This window comes from Salvelinus sp. IW2-2015, linkage group LG23 (genome assembly GCF_002910315.2).
Source record: "Salvelinus sp. IW2-2015 linkage group LG23, ASM291031v2, whole genome shotgun sequence".
NCBI lineage: Eukaryota > Metazoa > Chordata > Actinopteri > Salmoniformes > Salmonidae > Salvelinus > Salvelinus sp. IW2-2015.
Window position 1 is genome coordinate 19,026,301 of NC_036863.1, and position 15,331 is coordinate 19,041,631.

Below are 15,331 nucleotides of genomic sequence, written 5' to 3' on the forward strand. Positions count from 1 at the left end.
TATCCTAACATCGCTTTGTCGGGCAAAGACTCATCATCAAAACTCAAAAGAACAGACAATGACTCTTCTGTTTCACCACTCACACCACCCTGTCTGCGTTGCACCAAACGACGAGCATCACAAACACCGGGAATCTTCCCCATTAGTTGGTCAACTTTTGCATTTACCGCTACCCCAGTAATCACTCCTTTCAATGGCGCCCTTTTCTTGAGAGCAGAACAATTCACATTTCTTGCCCCCATTCGTTTAACCTTTCTAGGACACACGTTCCGCTAGCGGAACCCCCCCCCAACATTCCGCTGAAAAGGCAACGCGCAAAATTCAAAAATATTTTGGGGAAATATGTAACTTTCACACATTAACAAGTCCAATACAGCAAATGAAAGATAAACATCTTGTTAATCTACCCATCATGTCCGATTTTTAAAATGTTTTACAGCGAAAACACAACATATATTTATGTTAGATCACCACCAAATCCAAAAAACACACAGCCATTTTTCCCAGCCAAAGATAGTCACACAAAAGCAGAAATAGAGATAAAATGAATCACTAACCTTTGATAATCTTCATCAGATGACACTCATAGGACATCATGTTACACAATTGTCACGACTTCAGCCGAAGTTGGCTTCCCTGCCTGTTCGGGCGGTGCTCGGCGGTCGTCACCGGCCTACTAGCCGTCACCGATCCCTTTTTCGTTGTCTGTTTGTTTTGTCTTATTAGTTGCACCTGTGTCTATTTGTGTCCATGATGGGCTTCCTTATTTAAAGTACGTTTACCCGCCCTTGTTTTGTGCGGGATTATTCTTGTGTTACGTGTGTGCGTTATTTAGGTGTGTTCGTGTTCTAGACCTGGTACCCTGTGTTTTGGGTGGTCCATTTATTTCCGCGCCCTGTGTTGTGGGCTTGCTTTTGTGCCGTATTAAAGTGCACTTTTCCCTGTGGAACTCTCTGCTCTCTGCGCCTGATTCTTCCTCACACACCTAGTCCCGCGTGATACAATACATTTATGTTTTGTTCGATAATGTGCATATTTATATCCACAAATCTCGGTTTACATTGGCGCCATGTTCAGAAATGCCTCCAAAATATCCGGAGTAATTACAGAGAGCCACGTCAAATAACAGAAATACTCATCATAAACTTTGATGAAAGATACATGTTTTACATATAATTAAAGATACACTGGTTCTTAATGCAACCGCTGTGTCAGATTTTTTTTTAAACTGTTACGGGATTTTTGTGTTTAATGACTAAAATATGTATACATTTGACTTTGAATTATAACTCATAAATGTTGAATGTTATGTGTTCCTTGTTAGAAAGAATGGGTTTATCTTCAGACAGGCTAGAATGATGTCTCTACCCAGGGAGGGGAAAGACCTTGGGTTGGTTGTAGATAGTTTAACAGGTGGCAGACAGTAATGGGAACTCGAACTGTATTGCCATTGTATCCGAGAGGAGGTTGGACATTAAAACCTATGACATCATCTTTATTATATAACCTGATGTAAAATGTATTATGAGCAGTACTCTCGAGAATAAACGCTATTGATTGATTGATTTTAAGACTGGTTTCTGTCCATTTAATGCTGATAATTATCTTACAAATTCTTATTTATGGGCAGAGTGTTTTAATTGAATTGGTTAATAAACAGGAATTAAAATTCCTTTAACAAAAACTTTAGTAAAAAGCACACCATGCAATAATCTGAGACGGCGCTCAGATTTAACAAAATTTCTCCGCCATGTTGGAGTCAACAGAAATACGAAATTACATCATAAATATTACCTTACCTTTGATTATATTCATCAGAATGCAATGCCAGGAATCCTAGTTCCACAATAAATCGTTGTTTAGTTCGATAATGTCCATTACTTATGTCCAATTAGCAACTTTAGCTAGCATGTGTAGTACACGTGTCCAAACGCTGGCGCAGATGCAGGCAAACGTYGGACGAAAACTTCAAAAAGTTATATTACAAGTCGAATAAACTGGTCAAACTTAGTAGAGAATCAATCTTCAGGATGTTGTTATCATATATATCCAATAACGTTCCAACCGGAGAATATCTTCATGTCTGTATAAGTAATGGAACACATGGCCATTCCATGACTAGCGCGCTTGACCAGGAACTAGCATTCTGCCAGACCACTGACTCAAATAGCTCCCATCCGGCCCCACATCACACTAGAGGCTTCATTCCACRTTCTACTGACTGTTGACATCTAGTGGAAGGCGTAGGAAGTGCAAACAGATCCATATATTACAGGGAATTGAATAGGCGATGACTTTCACATCGACCCTTCTCAGAATTYTCACTTCCTGTTTGGAAGTTTGCCTGCCATATGAGTTCTGTTWTACTCACAGACATAATTCAAACAGTTTTAGAAACTTCAGAGTGTTTTCTATCCAATAGTAATAATAATATGCATATATTATCATCTGGGACAGAGTAGGAGGGAGTTCACTATGGGCACCAATTCATCCAAAAGTGAAAATGCTGCCCCCTATCCCAAAGAAGTTTAAAATTAACATGGAGCGCCTTCTCCCTCTGACCAGCAGAAACACAAACAATTATCACAAGACCAGTTCTGGTTACCCTCACTGATTCCACAGCACCCAACTCTGTTTTCACCCACCCTGAAAGCACAAATGGATCAGCCAAAAGGCAAGGGTCCAATTTTTCCGAAAACTTCACTCCTACTGTCTCACAGACTCATCTTTATCCTGACCCTCAGTGCAAGCCTCGATCTCTGAGAAATGTACCACACCTACCACCTCTGATACAAGCCTTCATTCACTTCCATTTCCCCTCCTGTCTTCAGCTCACTCTGCTTACACTTTCTACCATTCTTCTTTAACAAACCGCAATGCTTTTCCATTTCAAACAAGCGTGCTCTTTCAACCACCATCCACCGTCTCGCTTCCTTTACCCTCCGTGAGTTTGGGTCCTGCACTGTCTACCAGAAAAACTTCCCCTCCACTTTTCCCCATATTGGAGTGATCCAATATAGTGCTACATAAATGGAAAAAACAAAACCTGTAACACTCCCTTCTTCTTCTTCATTATATTGGTGATCAAATCATTTAATGTGCATCCTGCCACCTACCTATGCGAGATGGAAACAGGATTCTCAAAAAAACGGAACTACCAAATAAGGACTAAATCAAACAACTTTTCTGTTAAAAATAAATAAAAAAGATCTGATCCCTACACAGGCTCAAGGGGAACCTGGGAGGGCGGGTCTTCCGGTGCCAGTACCCTTTGCAAGTCTTCCAATGTAAAATCCTTGAGTCCCAAAAACGTTTCTGCTGCAGTCACAATAATGTCCACTTTCTTCAACTTCTTCGAGACTTGTGCTGTACAGTTTATATCTGTGGCAATGAACACAACAAAATATCATCTCTTCACTAGCATCACTTGTTTTCTCAATTATTTTGATCGCCTCCACATAGGAGATTCGATTGACTGCTCTAACTTTTGCCACCTCAATTTCCTTCACCCTTAAAGGGCACTCCAGGAACTCAGGATCATGATCCCCACCACAATTACAACACCGTCATCCTTCAACACACCATTCTTCAGTATACTCTGTTCGTCTGCACACACTGAAACATGGCCAAATCCTTTACAATTCTTACACTGCAGTTTGTCTACAAAAACTCTTACGGCGTATCTTACATAATCAAGCTTCACATGCGTAGGTATTTGCTCTTTATCAACAGACTTTCTTTTTCTCCATTCACCCAGCGGGTCAGACACTGGGAGCCAACCACACCAGGAATTCACCCCTAAAATGACTCCTTTGACGGGTGCTCTACTGTCCCGCCCTGACCATAGAGAGCCTTTTTATTCTCTATTTTGGTTAGGTCGGGGTGTGACTAGGGTGGGTAATCTAGGYAGTTTATTTCTATGTTGGCCTGGTATGGTTCCCAATCAGAGGCAGCTGTTTTTCGTTGTCTCTGATTGGGGATCATATTTAGGCAGCCATTTCCCCNTACCTCCACACTCTAAACCTTTTCATCTGCCAGTCAGGTCCCTCATTGTCTCCTCGGTTGTAACATTCTCAGTCCTATTGCATGTACTGACTTCCCCTACTTCCCATCCGTGTGTTATGTAGCGATCCATAAAATCCTGTCACTGTGAAAGAGAAAATCTGGATGTAATCGGCACCTGGGGACACATATCACAGATCAATGCAACTGTCATAGTTCAGCTTCCTGCCCTCTTGAACCGCTTTATCATACAGGCCATTCCATGGGTGTAGCAATTCCATCAAATGGAAAGGAAATGGTTATGAACTGAGGTTTTGCTGAGGCATGCCTAGCATTATTCTTTCGCCACTGATCTGGCTTTATATTGAATCAATTCTAACCATAGGTTAGAATCCCCATAACAGTTTCCACCTCAATCACTTCCTTAAAATCTTTCATCTGAACCATCCACATCGGCCCTTGGCTCTGGACAACTCTACGGTCAGTATCTGCTTTGTCTGGGGCTCTGCTTGTATTCTGGCTGACTATCATCTGCTCTAACTTCTCGTACTCGGAATGGCACTAGGTTGTCAACTGAAACCCTTACTTTCACTACTCTCCATCTTCTTCCATACTGGGTATGTAGATTTATGTAGCCCTCTCTCATGATGTGAGCTATAACCTGTTTCCATGAACTACACAGGGACTTGCATAGATGTCTTCCACAATGGCTGCTCTTAGTCCTAACTGCCAAAGAGTCAGAGACCCCATTTGGTCTACATAGAACTCCACAGAGACATCCTTCCAATCTCTACTCTAACTTCCTGTCAATCCAGATCAAGTGATCTCTTATGCTTGGTTAATACAAAATCCTCATTCTCTAACTAGCTACCCTCTTTGGCCTTCTCGGGGTTCATGGTGTATCAGGAACACTGCTCCCACGACCAGACAGCTCAGGATGGCCAGCCCACCAATGAAGCCCCACCCTCTCCCAGAGAACACATCATCAGCAAGAGGCCAAGCCATACTTTCACTTCTATGAACACTCACAGCGGGGAAAGGTCGGGTATAAGGGAATCTTCAGTAGGAGTTTAACCCCCGTATCCTGTTGATCGGTTCTGCTGCTACCCCTGTGATTGTTCGCCAGTGTCAGTGTGACTTACCCTCCTACAATGCGTGACATGCAGCCAGGTAGCTCTATCAACTATTCTCACAGCAAAGGCTGTCACCAGGAGTCCTCTGTATGGCCTCCCAACGGGGCTGCTTCCCGTCCTCAGGGACTGGATTGAGTGTATCACCTTCTCCTGTAATTCACCTGTAGTGCATAAAATCTTGGACATACAGGTTTGGTTAAACAAACAACCTTTTCATATGATCAAGAATACTTCTTTCTATTTCTATATCTGCTTGTTTAGCTAGATTTTTTTTTAAATTAGTTTATCATCCAATAGGCCACATCCTATCCTAGACCACAACTTACCCATCCCCCCTTTGTTACCTGGCTCAGCCAGGTAACAACCTTGCCTAACCTAACCAATGACTTAGGTAAAATTAGTAAATTATCCTTATGTCTGACATTATCATGTAGGAACGCCCCTTTCATTCGCCGCATGTCCAATTCTCCCTTGGGCATCCATTCATATCTATCCTTTTCCAATTCTCTGTCAAGTGACTTATCTACTTTAAAAGGTATCTGTGCTGCTTATATATGTTCTTAAATATATATATATTTATTGATTTAAACCGTATCCCTTTTCTCTCCTATCTTATTTCACAGCCTACCTTGCTCATGTCCTGGTCCCCCCTCTCCACTCTGCTCTCAAACCTTCAAGRTCTCAACAGTGCGTGGCAGACCCCTCTGTCTGCCTTTTTCTCATAATAGTCAATAACAACTATGTGTTCCATCCAAATATTAACTAAGTGTCTCACTGTTTTGGCTTTATCTAAAATCATGGATTTAAAAAAACAACATGTCTTATAGTGTCAATCTCTAAAGTTACATAGGTTGATTAAGGTTATCTCCATCCTATCAATAATCCTAAACCATCACATATGCCATATACCCCTGTCAATTTTAATACTATTTAAATAAAAATCTTCTAATGGCCAAAACAAATGCTAACCATATCAAATCCTTTCTTTACTAATAAGCTCTCTCCCCCAGGAGTCCACTGTAATTTATTTAACAATAACATTGGTTAACCTTAAACTCAGTCTCATAAATAATTAATATATGTTTTACTGTGTGGATACCTTATCCACAGTAAATTACCACTCCTAAGAACTGAAACTTATTTATTTTCATAAATAATTTTAATGCTTATGTATTTTCCTGACCTATTGGCTTAAAATATCTCCTGTCCAAACCTCAATGTATCATATCTTCCCCCATTTATTATTGATGATTTTTTCTGTTGTAATACCAAATCAATAATAGCCAATTCAAAACCTTCATAGCCAATGTTTAAAAACAGGATCCTGAACCACTTCCTCTTTCTCCCTAGAGTTTATTCCTACCTCAATTCCACTTTTTCCTCTGTGGTTCAAACTACAATTATGTTCAAGAGCTATAAACTCCATTATAATTAATTTACCTCAAAACTAGTATCCCAAATGACCACAAATTCATTATCTTCATGGCCCTCCCCTGAAGCTGATCAGACCTCAAGAGACAGCCATGATAAAGGTTAAAGGTTATACCACCCTTGTATAGTCATGTTCCTAGACATTTAAAAAAAACTTTATATAAAAAAAAAACTTCACTTGTATAATTAAAACTCAGAAAATAAAACTCCTAATATTCCATATGTGAGCGTACCCCTCTAAGATTTCCTCAATGTTTATGTAATTCATTCAGTCTTCTCTAAATACCTTATTTAGAATACACATACCATTAGACCCACACAACGAACTGTGATAAACACGTACTGTCCCTTTAAAATAAAACAAACTCAGCCTTCGCGGACCTTTCATTGTTCCCCGTAATGAAAACAGATAATGTTAACCATACATCAACTAATTGTTCAAATTCACTGGTGTAACCTAAATAATCAAACCAAAAATCAATAACCATTAGAACACATTATCACAATGTTTTACGATTCAATTATTTAGATCTCCCTCTCTTATAACCCAGCGAACGCCATCAATCAGTGATCGCCACCTAGCAATTTTGTTGCTAATTTTAGCATCTCCTTAACACTACCCTGACGATATTCAGCTACTTTCAATAATGTATTTGGAACTTTGATCAACTTCTGAAAGGTGACTCAAAGCTATAATGCACGCATTTTTCTTCTAAATGACAGAAAAGATTCCTCTGTTACCCTCAGTCACAACATCATTGCCGTGGCGACAAAAGTGCATTGTGAGTGATGTCAGTAACAGGCATTCAACCTGTGTCTATGCCACAGCGACTTTCAACGAATTGCACAATCATAGTTGACTGATTGTAGCAGCAGTTTTACGGGTTCGATAAACCAAACCCAATTTATCACAAATGTTGGAACTTGTATAGAACTTACAACATCAATCAACATCTCCCAATCCAAATTGTACTTCCAGAAGTACAGAAAAGAGTGGGAGTCTGTCCCTAAACTACTTTCAAATTAATTTGAGTAACGTAAGCGTGTATTCAACGTAATGACGCAGTTTTGCGTTTTCACCATACAATTAATTCTCTCTTCATTATTATTTCAGAATTCATTAGATTTTAGTAACTATCCCTTCCTTGATTCAGCATTTTAATTACGACTATATTCCCAATACATTATTCAAACATATAATTTAGGCAACAGACATCGTCTTGCATCGAAATTCGTTTTGTTATTTTATTTATTTTTATTTTGATAAATCAATCACTCAATTTAACCTAAACAATCCATTAAAATAGTTCAATTTATATCTTATACAAACACTAGCGACCGTATTTTTCTGGACAAACCATATAATTAGTTTAATTACAATCAAAAACTCTGAATTTAGTCAAAGCATTTACCGGGAACCGAACCCGAGACTCTCGCGTTCCAGGCGAGAATTCTACCACTGATCCCCCAAAGCTATGTAAATAACAAAAAATTATCCGCATTTAAACCCACTTTACATTTATCTGTATTCTTAATTACAACACAGAGACTACAAAAATAGCCCTAATTTAAAAGGTACAAGCCTTATTCCAGCTATATTTCCCCCATGCCAAATTAATAGATTAGCAGTCAAACAATAAAATCAACATTTATAGACTAGGAAACAGATCTCGTGCCTTTAAATAAATGTAGATTATGTTTACTCATGCAACATATTTCTAAAACTTTACTACATCACATTAATCACGCACTGAAAATTAGTTTGGTGGAAAACCTTAGGCTTCGTACAAAATTATAAATTACGTCTAGATTTCCTCTTACATTTACAGCCGCTCAAACCTTATTCTGTCCCAGTCCCGTTCTCTCTGTTTCCCCCTCCTGCTGCTCTGTCCTCCAGCACCGCCATCAAGAACTCAACTCTTTTTCTCCCGATAGCCGCGCCTGACCTCCCTCTTAATTAAATTACAATCTTGATGTTTATGTCCTAACCTGTCACAATGTGTGCAGGGAATATTACACTCCCAGGCGATATGCCCTAAATTATTGCAATTAAAACATTTTTTCTTTTGACTCACATTACCCACTTTTCTCGACTTATTTTCTTTCTCTACACCGACTATTCCCCTTTCGGCTTCAGCAGACTCCACAATTTTGGGTGGTGGTTGTACCGTTAGCTCCTGCAGCCGTATTCTCACCACTACTATCTCATCAACAGSATTACCTCTGTATATCTGGTCTACTAGAGAAGGACATAGTATTTGACTCCCACCCCCGCCCACTCGGCTAACTTTTTCATCTGTGGGAGCGGAGTGCAGCGTATCTTGGCTCTCTTTAGATTTCTTTCTGTTACTACCCTCTACTCTTTTCCTAGCTTCCGAAAGCCAGACTCTAGCCATGTACAACCCCTGTTTATTCTGCTTCTTCTCATCCTCACCACACTCCTTATGTATCTGTTTGATAAGCAATTCTAGTTTTTCAACATTCAGCCTCCCATCAAATTCATACCGCTTACTCCATTTTGGACAGAATTCTAAGTTCCTCTTATCTTTCAGTTCCATAAAACGCTGGTCTCCCGGGACCTCCTTGGAGGATTTACTACCCATGTTTGATAAATCCTTGCCGTTACTAGTAGTTATGGTATTTATCACCTATCTATGCCTTTCTAATTATTATTATTTAATTTTTTTACCTTCTATGTGTGTTTTACCACTTCCTACCGCTCCCACAATCTAGGTGTTTATATTTCTATGTTATGTGCGTTTTACCGTTATAATCTATGTGTAATTTATATGTTTCTCTTCCCTGGAAACTTTATCTATAGCGTTGTTATCGATCGGACATTAGATCTCACTTTCTCCTGTCAGTTATTAGGACACACATCCCTGGTCAAACTCTGGTTGTATTTATCCAATCTCACTTCGCTATTTTAAGTTTCCCTCCCACTTTTTTGGATATTATTTCTTTCAGTATTGAATAGGTTCAGTTATTCCGTTCGCCTAGGATTACCCTGCCTTCTCACCAAGCCTAATTTATCCTCACCTGTTTTAGGTTAAAACTTTAATTTAGGTATGTCTTTTGAATTAATGGCTGTCCTATTTGTACAAAACGACCGTCCTATCTAACAACACTTACTATATCCCACCCTTAATAACCCTCACGGCTTGCAAGGCCCGGATCATTAACCTCTAACGAGCCTCTACCCCGGGTCCGGGATCACCCCCAACCCCCCCACAATCAGCATGATTAGCATAGCTAGCATAGCTTCACAAGTAGATAGTAGCATCTAAACATCATTAAATCACAAGTCAAAGACACCAGATGAAAGATACGATCTTGTGAAATAAAGCCACCATTTCAGATTTTTAAAAATGTTTTACAGGGAAGACAAAAATATGTAATCTATTAGCTAAACACGTTTAGCAAAATACACCCACTTTTCTAACTCCATCAGTTTTCTACTACTTCAGGTGCTATCACCAATTCGGCTAAACTAAGAATATTGATAGCCACTAACCAAAGAAAAAACCTCTTCAGATGACAGTTCTGATAACATATTTATGGTATAGAATAGGTTTTGTTAGAAAAAAGTGCATATTTCAAGGTAGAAATCACAGTTTACAATTGCAAGACACCGACCATCACAAGAACGACTAGAATTACTATAGAGAAGCAACGTGTATGACCAATTTACTCTTAATAAAACATTTCATAAGAATAGACAACAGCATAGCAATGGAAAGACCCAAGATTCTTGTGATTCCAGGAGGCAATATTTCAGATTTTTCTAAGCGTTTTACAGGCGAAAACACAATAACTGATAAGTTAGCATACCACATGTGAAAACGTTACCAGAGCATCGATTCAGCCACAAGAGCGCTATAACGTAATCACCGCCAAAATAATATATTTTTTTTTCACTAACCTTCTCAGAATTCTTCCGATGAACACTCCTGTAAGCATCATTTTAACAACATACATATACAGTTTGTTCCGAAAATGTGCATATTTAGCCATACAAAACCGTGGTTATACAATGGAAATAGTCCACAACCTCAAGCATCAAAAATGAGGACGTCAGCTTTCAGAGTGATCTAGTTTAATCGAAAGCTAATCATATACTTGACTAAAAAATACAGGGTTGACAGGAATCGAAAGACAAATTAGTTCTTAATGCAACCGCTGACTTACATTTTTAAAAATTATCCTTACTTTCAATACAGGGTTCGCCAAGTGAAGCTTATCCAAACAAAATGCGAAATATGCGTTTAAAATATTTCGACAGAACAACGATTTATCATAATTAAATATTGCTTACTTTGAGCTGTTCTTCATCAGATTCTTGGCAATGTATCCTTTCTAGTTTATAAACTTCTGTTGGTCGATAGAAATGTCCCTCTGTCCTTCGAAATGTCCACTAACACGACCGAGACCCCGAAACGTTCCCAAGCTTAAAGTGCACGACAAAGAAATTCCTCAGAATCGCACTAAACGGATATAAAATTCGCTATAAAACGGTTCAAATTAACTACATTATGATGTAAGCGAGTTAAAAACATGACCAGAGACAAATAATTACTGGGTTAAACAAACGATTTGAGAATGACGGCAAAAGTCCGATGTCCATTCCTGCCTTGTTTGACGCGGCGAAGAAAAGAGAGTGCGTAACTTCCAACGTTTTTCTTGTTTTATAGTGGCTTGTGATTGTGCAATCGACTCTCATTCAAAACGTGATGACGTACAGACACCCAGAGGAAGACGTAGGCAGTGATGGTTTCTCTTCGATAGCATTCACTGTCGCCTTAAAAACAGACTCCAGATAAGGGGTAAAACTTCTGAAACTCTGACCCCTGTCATGAAAAGTGCTGTAGATTAGTTCTGTACCACTCAGAGCAAAAATTCCAAACGGCTATAGAAACTAGAAAGTGTTTTATATCCAATAATAACAATATAATATGCATATTGTACGATCAAGAATTTAGCCACGAGGCAGTTTAATTTGGAGACCACCCAAATATGCGTAATTGCGGAACAGCACCCCCTATATAGTTCCAGAAATTAAGTTCATTATTTTTTTCGGTAATGCACCTACCAAGGTCTTTTCGGCACCTGTTACAATCCATCTTGTATTTGTTCGGTCATACAAGTAACACAAATACTGTTTGGAATAGCGATAGCCCCTATTATTGATTAAATTCTAAACACGTTTTAGAACTTCAAAGATAACTTACATCATACCCCCCACATTCGAGAATAAAGACTATTTACCTCGTCTGGCAGACTGGGAAAAGCATGCGCGGTTTGGATTCCGTCCACCGTCTCTGTCGACCTCAGATACCATACCGGCTCTTGTTTTTTAAACTCAATTCAGAAGGCCAGGACTTTAAATAACGGGTCCAGACCGCCCGTGCACGGGTTTTCGGCGTATATCTAGTCGTAATGAGCAGAGGCAAAGTTTGGAGATCCGCTCGAAGGACCAATTGTTGGAGGAATTAAATAATTCACTCTAATGTACTCATTAACTTAAAATCAATCTGTCTATTTATAAGAAATTTGTAAGATACCTTATTAACAATAATAGACAGGAAATACAGTCTTATTAAAAATTAGATAAATAGTATTTAGCTTCTCGGAGCAACGTCTACCATTCATTTGTACATAAACAACAGTTTATATACAAGATATGACGTTCAATAGGTTACAGAATAATTCTCCTCAATCCTGACCAAATATAAAAGCAGGTTCAAAATTCATTCCACTTCCCAGCGCACACACATGACAACACAATATAATCTATTCCTCCTGAAGGCTCACTATAATTTATTACCACTTTAGCAGACAACTCAAGATAATGGAGACCTAAAAAGTTACTCACTGCCTTAACTAAACATCTCAAGGGCTAAGTTGGGTCAGTTCAACGCATAGTTTAACGACCCTTTCTGCTTATTTTATAAACCCACAACACAAATCTCTTTTCAACTAGGCGTGCAGAGTTCAATTAGTTTATAGTTTTATCTAAAGCTAGAAATTGTTTATTTATTTATTAACAAAATTCCTGAACAGGATCCCTCCCCCTTGACCCATCTACCTCTACTTCAGCTGTCTCAGCATATTACAAACTTGCCGCACCTACTCTAACCCTGAAACCTCAACCTGTTTCTCTCGGACATTTCTGATCCCCAGCCCCATGGGCACCCCTACAATTAACACATACCAACTTACTTTCCCCAATGCTACACATTCCTTTGCCTCATGCCCTGCTGCACACGTCTCACACATAGGGAACCATCCTATCCTACACATAATGCTGCCACATGACCCATTAAGCTTGACACCTGTAAACAACGTCATGTAATTTGCAGCAAAAACTTGTACAGGGATAACTTATATATCCAACATCGCTTTGTCGGGCAAAGACTCATCATCAAACTTCAAAAGAGACAGACAATGACCTCTTCTGTTGCGACCACTACACACACCCCTGTCTGCGTTGCACCAAAACGAACGAGATCACAAAAAACCGGGAATCTTCCCCATTAGTTGGTCAACTTTTTGCAATATACCGCCTAACCCCAGTAATCACCCTCTTCAAGCGGCGCCCTTTTCTTGAGTTAGAGCCAGAAAAACAATTCAGCATTCTCTTGCCGTCACATAGTCGTTGTAAACCTTCTCAGGACACGATCGTTACCGCTAGCGGAACCCGCCCACCCAAACATGTCCGCTGAAAAAGGGCAACGCGCCAAAAATTCAAAATATTTTGGAGAAATATGTAACTTTCACACATTAACAAGTCCAATACAAGCAATGCCAAGAAACATCTTGTTACTATTTCTACCGAAACATGTCCGATTTTTAAAATGTTTACACACAGCGAAAGACACAAACATATATTTATGTTAGATCACCCACACAATCCAAAAACCAACACAGCCATTTTTCCCAGTCCAGAAGATTAGTCACACAGAAAAGCAGAAATAGAAGATCAAACTGGAACATCTAACCTTCACTATATCTTTTCATCGATGAACACTCAGCTGATCGGAAAACATCATGTTAACACAAATTGTCGACGAGAACTTCAGCCGAAGTTGGCTTCGCCTGCCTTGTTAGGGCGGGTGCTCGGCGTCGTCCAACCGGAGCCTACTAGCCAGTCACCGAATCCCTTTTCGTTGTCTGTTCTGTTTTGGTCCTTCATAGTACGTTGCACCTGTGTCTATTTGTATCCATGAGTGGGCTTCCTTATTTAAACCAGTACGTTTCACCCTTCGCCCTATGTTTTGGCGGGGATTATTCTTGTGTTACGTCGTGGTGCGTTAACATTTAGGTGTGTTCGGTTCAGAGCACTGGTTACCCTGTGATTTGTGGCCGCTGTCCAATTATATTATCCGCGACCCCTGAGGTTGTGGGACTCTGCTTGTTGTGACCGGTCATTAAAGTGCACTATTCCCTAAGCTGGACTCATCTGCTCTCTGCGCCTGATTCTTCCTACCACAACCTAGTCCGCTAAGTTTATCTGTATACAACTAACAATTTATGTTTTTTGGTTGATTAATGTGCTATATAGGTTTATAGTCCACATAACTGCTGTGTTTACGATTGCGCGCCATGTGCTTCAAATGCCTCCAAAATATCCGGATGTAAATACAAGAGAGCCACGTCAAATAACATGGAAAATAATCTCTAATCACTAAAAGCTTTGATGAAAGAAGATTACATGTTTTACATATAATGTATAAGACCTACACTGGTTCTTAATGCAACCGCTGTGTCAGATTTTTGTTGTTAATTAGAGCTAGTTACGGGAGTTTTGTGTTATGACTAAAATATGTAATAATCTGTTGATCTTTGAAATTAATAAACTCAATAAATGTTGAATGTTATGTGTTCCTTGTTAGAAAGAATGGGTTTATCTTCAGACAGGTCTAGAATGATAGTCTCTACCCAGGGAGGGGAAAGACCTTGGGGTTGGTTGTAGATAGTTTAACAGGTGGCAGACAGTTAATGGGAATCGAACTGTATTGCCATTGTATCCGAGAGGAGGTTGGACCAATTAAAACCTATGACATCATCTTTATTATATAACCTGATGTAAAATGTATTATGAGCAGTACTCTCGAGAATAAACGCTATTGATTGATTGATTTTTAAGACTGGTTTCTGTCCATTTAATGCTGATAATATCTTACAAATTCTTATTTATGGGCAGAAGTGTTTTAAATTGAATTGGTTAATAAACAGGAATTAAAATTCCTTTAAACAACTTTAGTAAAAAGCACACCATGCAATAATCTGAGACGGCGCTCAGATTTAACAAAAATTTCTCCGCCATGTTGAGAGTCACAGCAAATACGAAACTTACATCATCAAAATATTACCTTACCTTTGATTATATTCATCAGAATGCAATGCAGGAATCCTAGTTCCACAATAAATCGTTGTTTAGTTCGATAATGTCCATTACTTATGTCCAATTAGCAACTTTAGCTAGCATGTGTAGTACACGTGTCGCAAACAGCTGGCGCAGATGCAGGCAAACGTTGACGAAAACTTCAAAAAAGTATATTACATAGTGAATAAACTGGTCAAACTTAGTAGAGAATCAATCTTCAGGATGTTTGTTATCATATATATCAATAACGTTCCAACCGGCAGCATTTCTTCAATGTCTGTATAAGTAATGAGAACACATGGCCATTCCATGACTAGCGTGCATGACCAGGAACTAGCATTCTGCCAGACCACTGACTCAAATAGCTCCCATCCGGCCC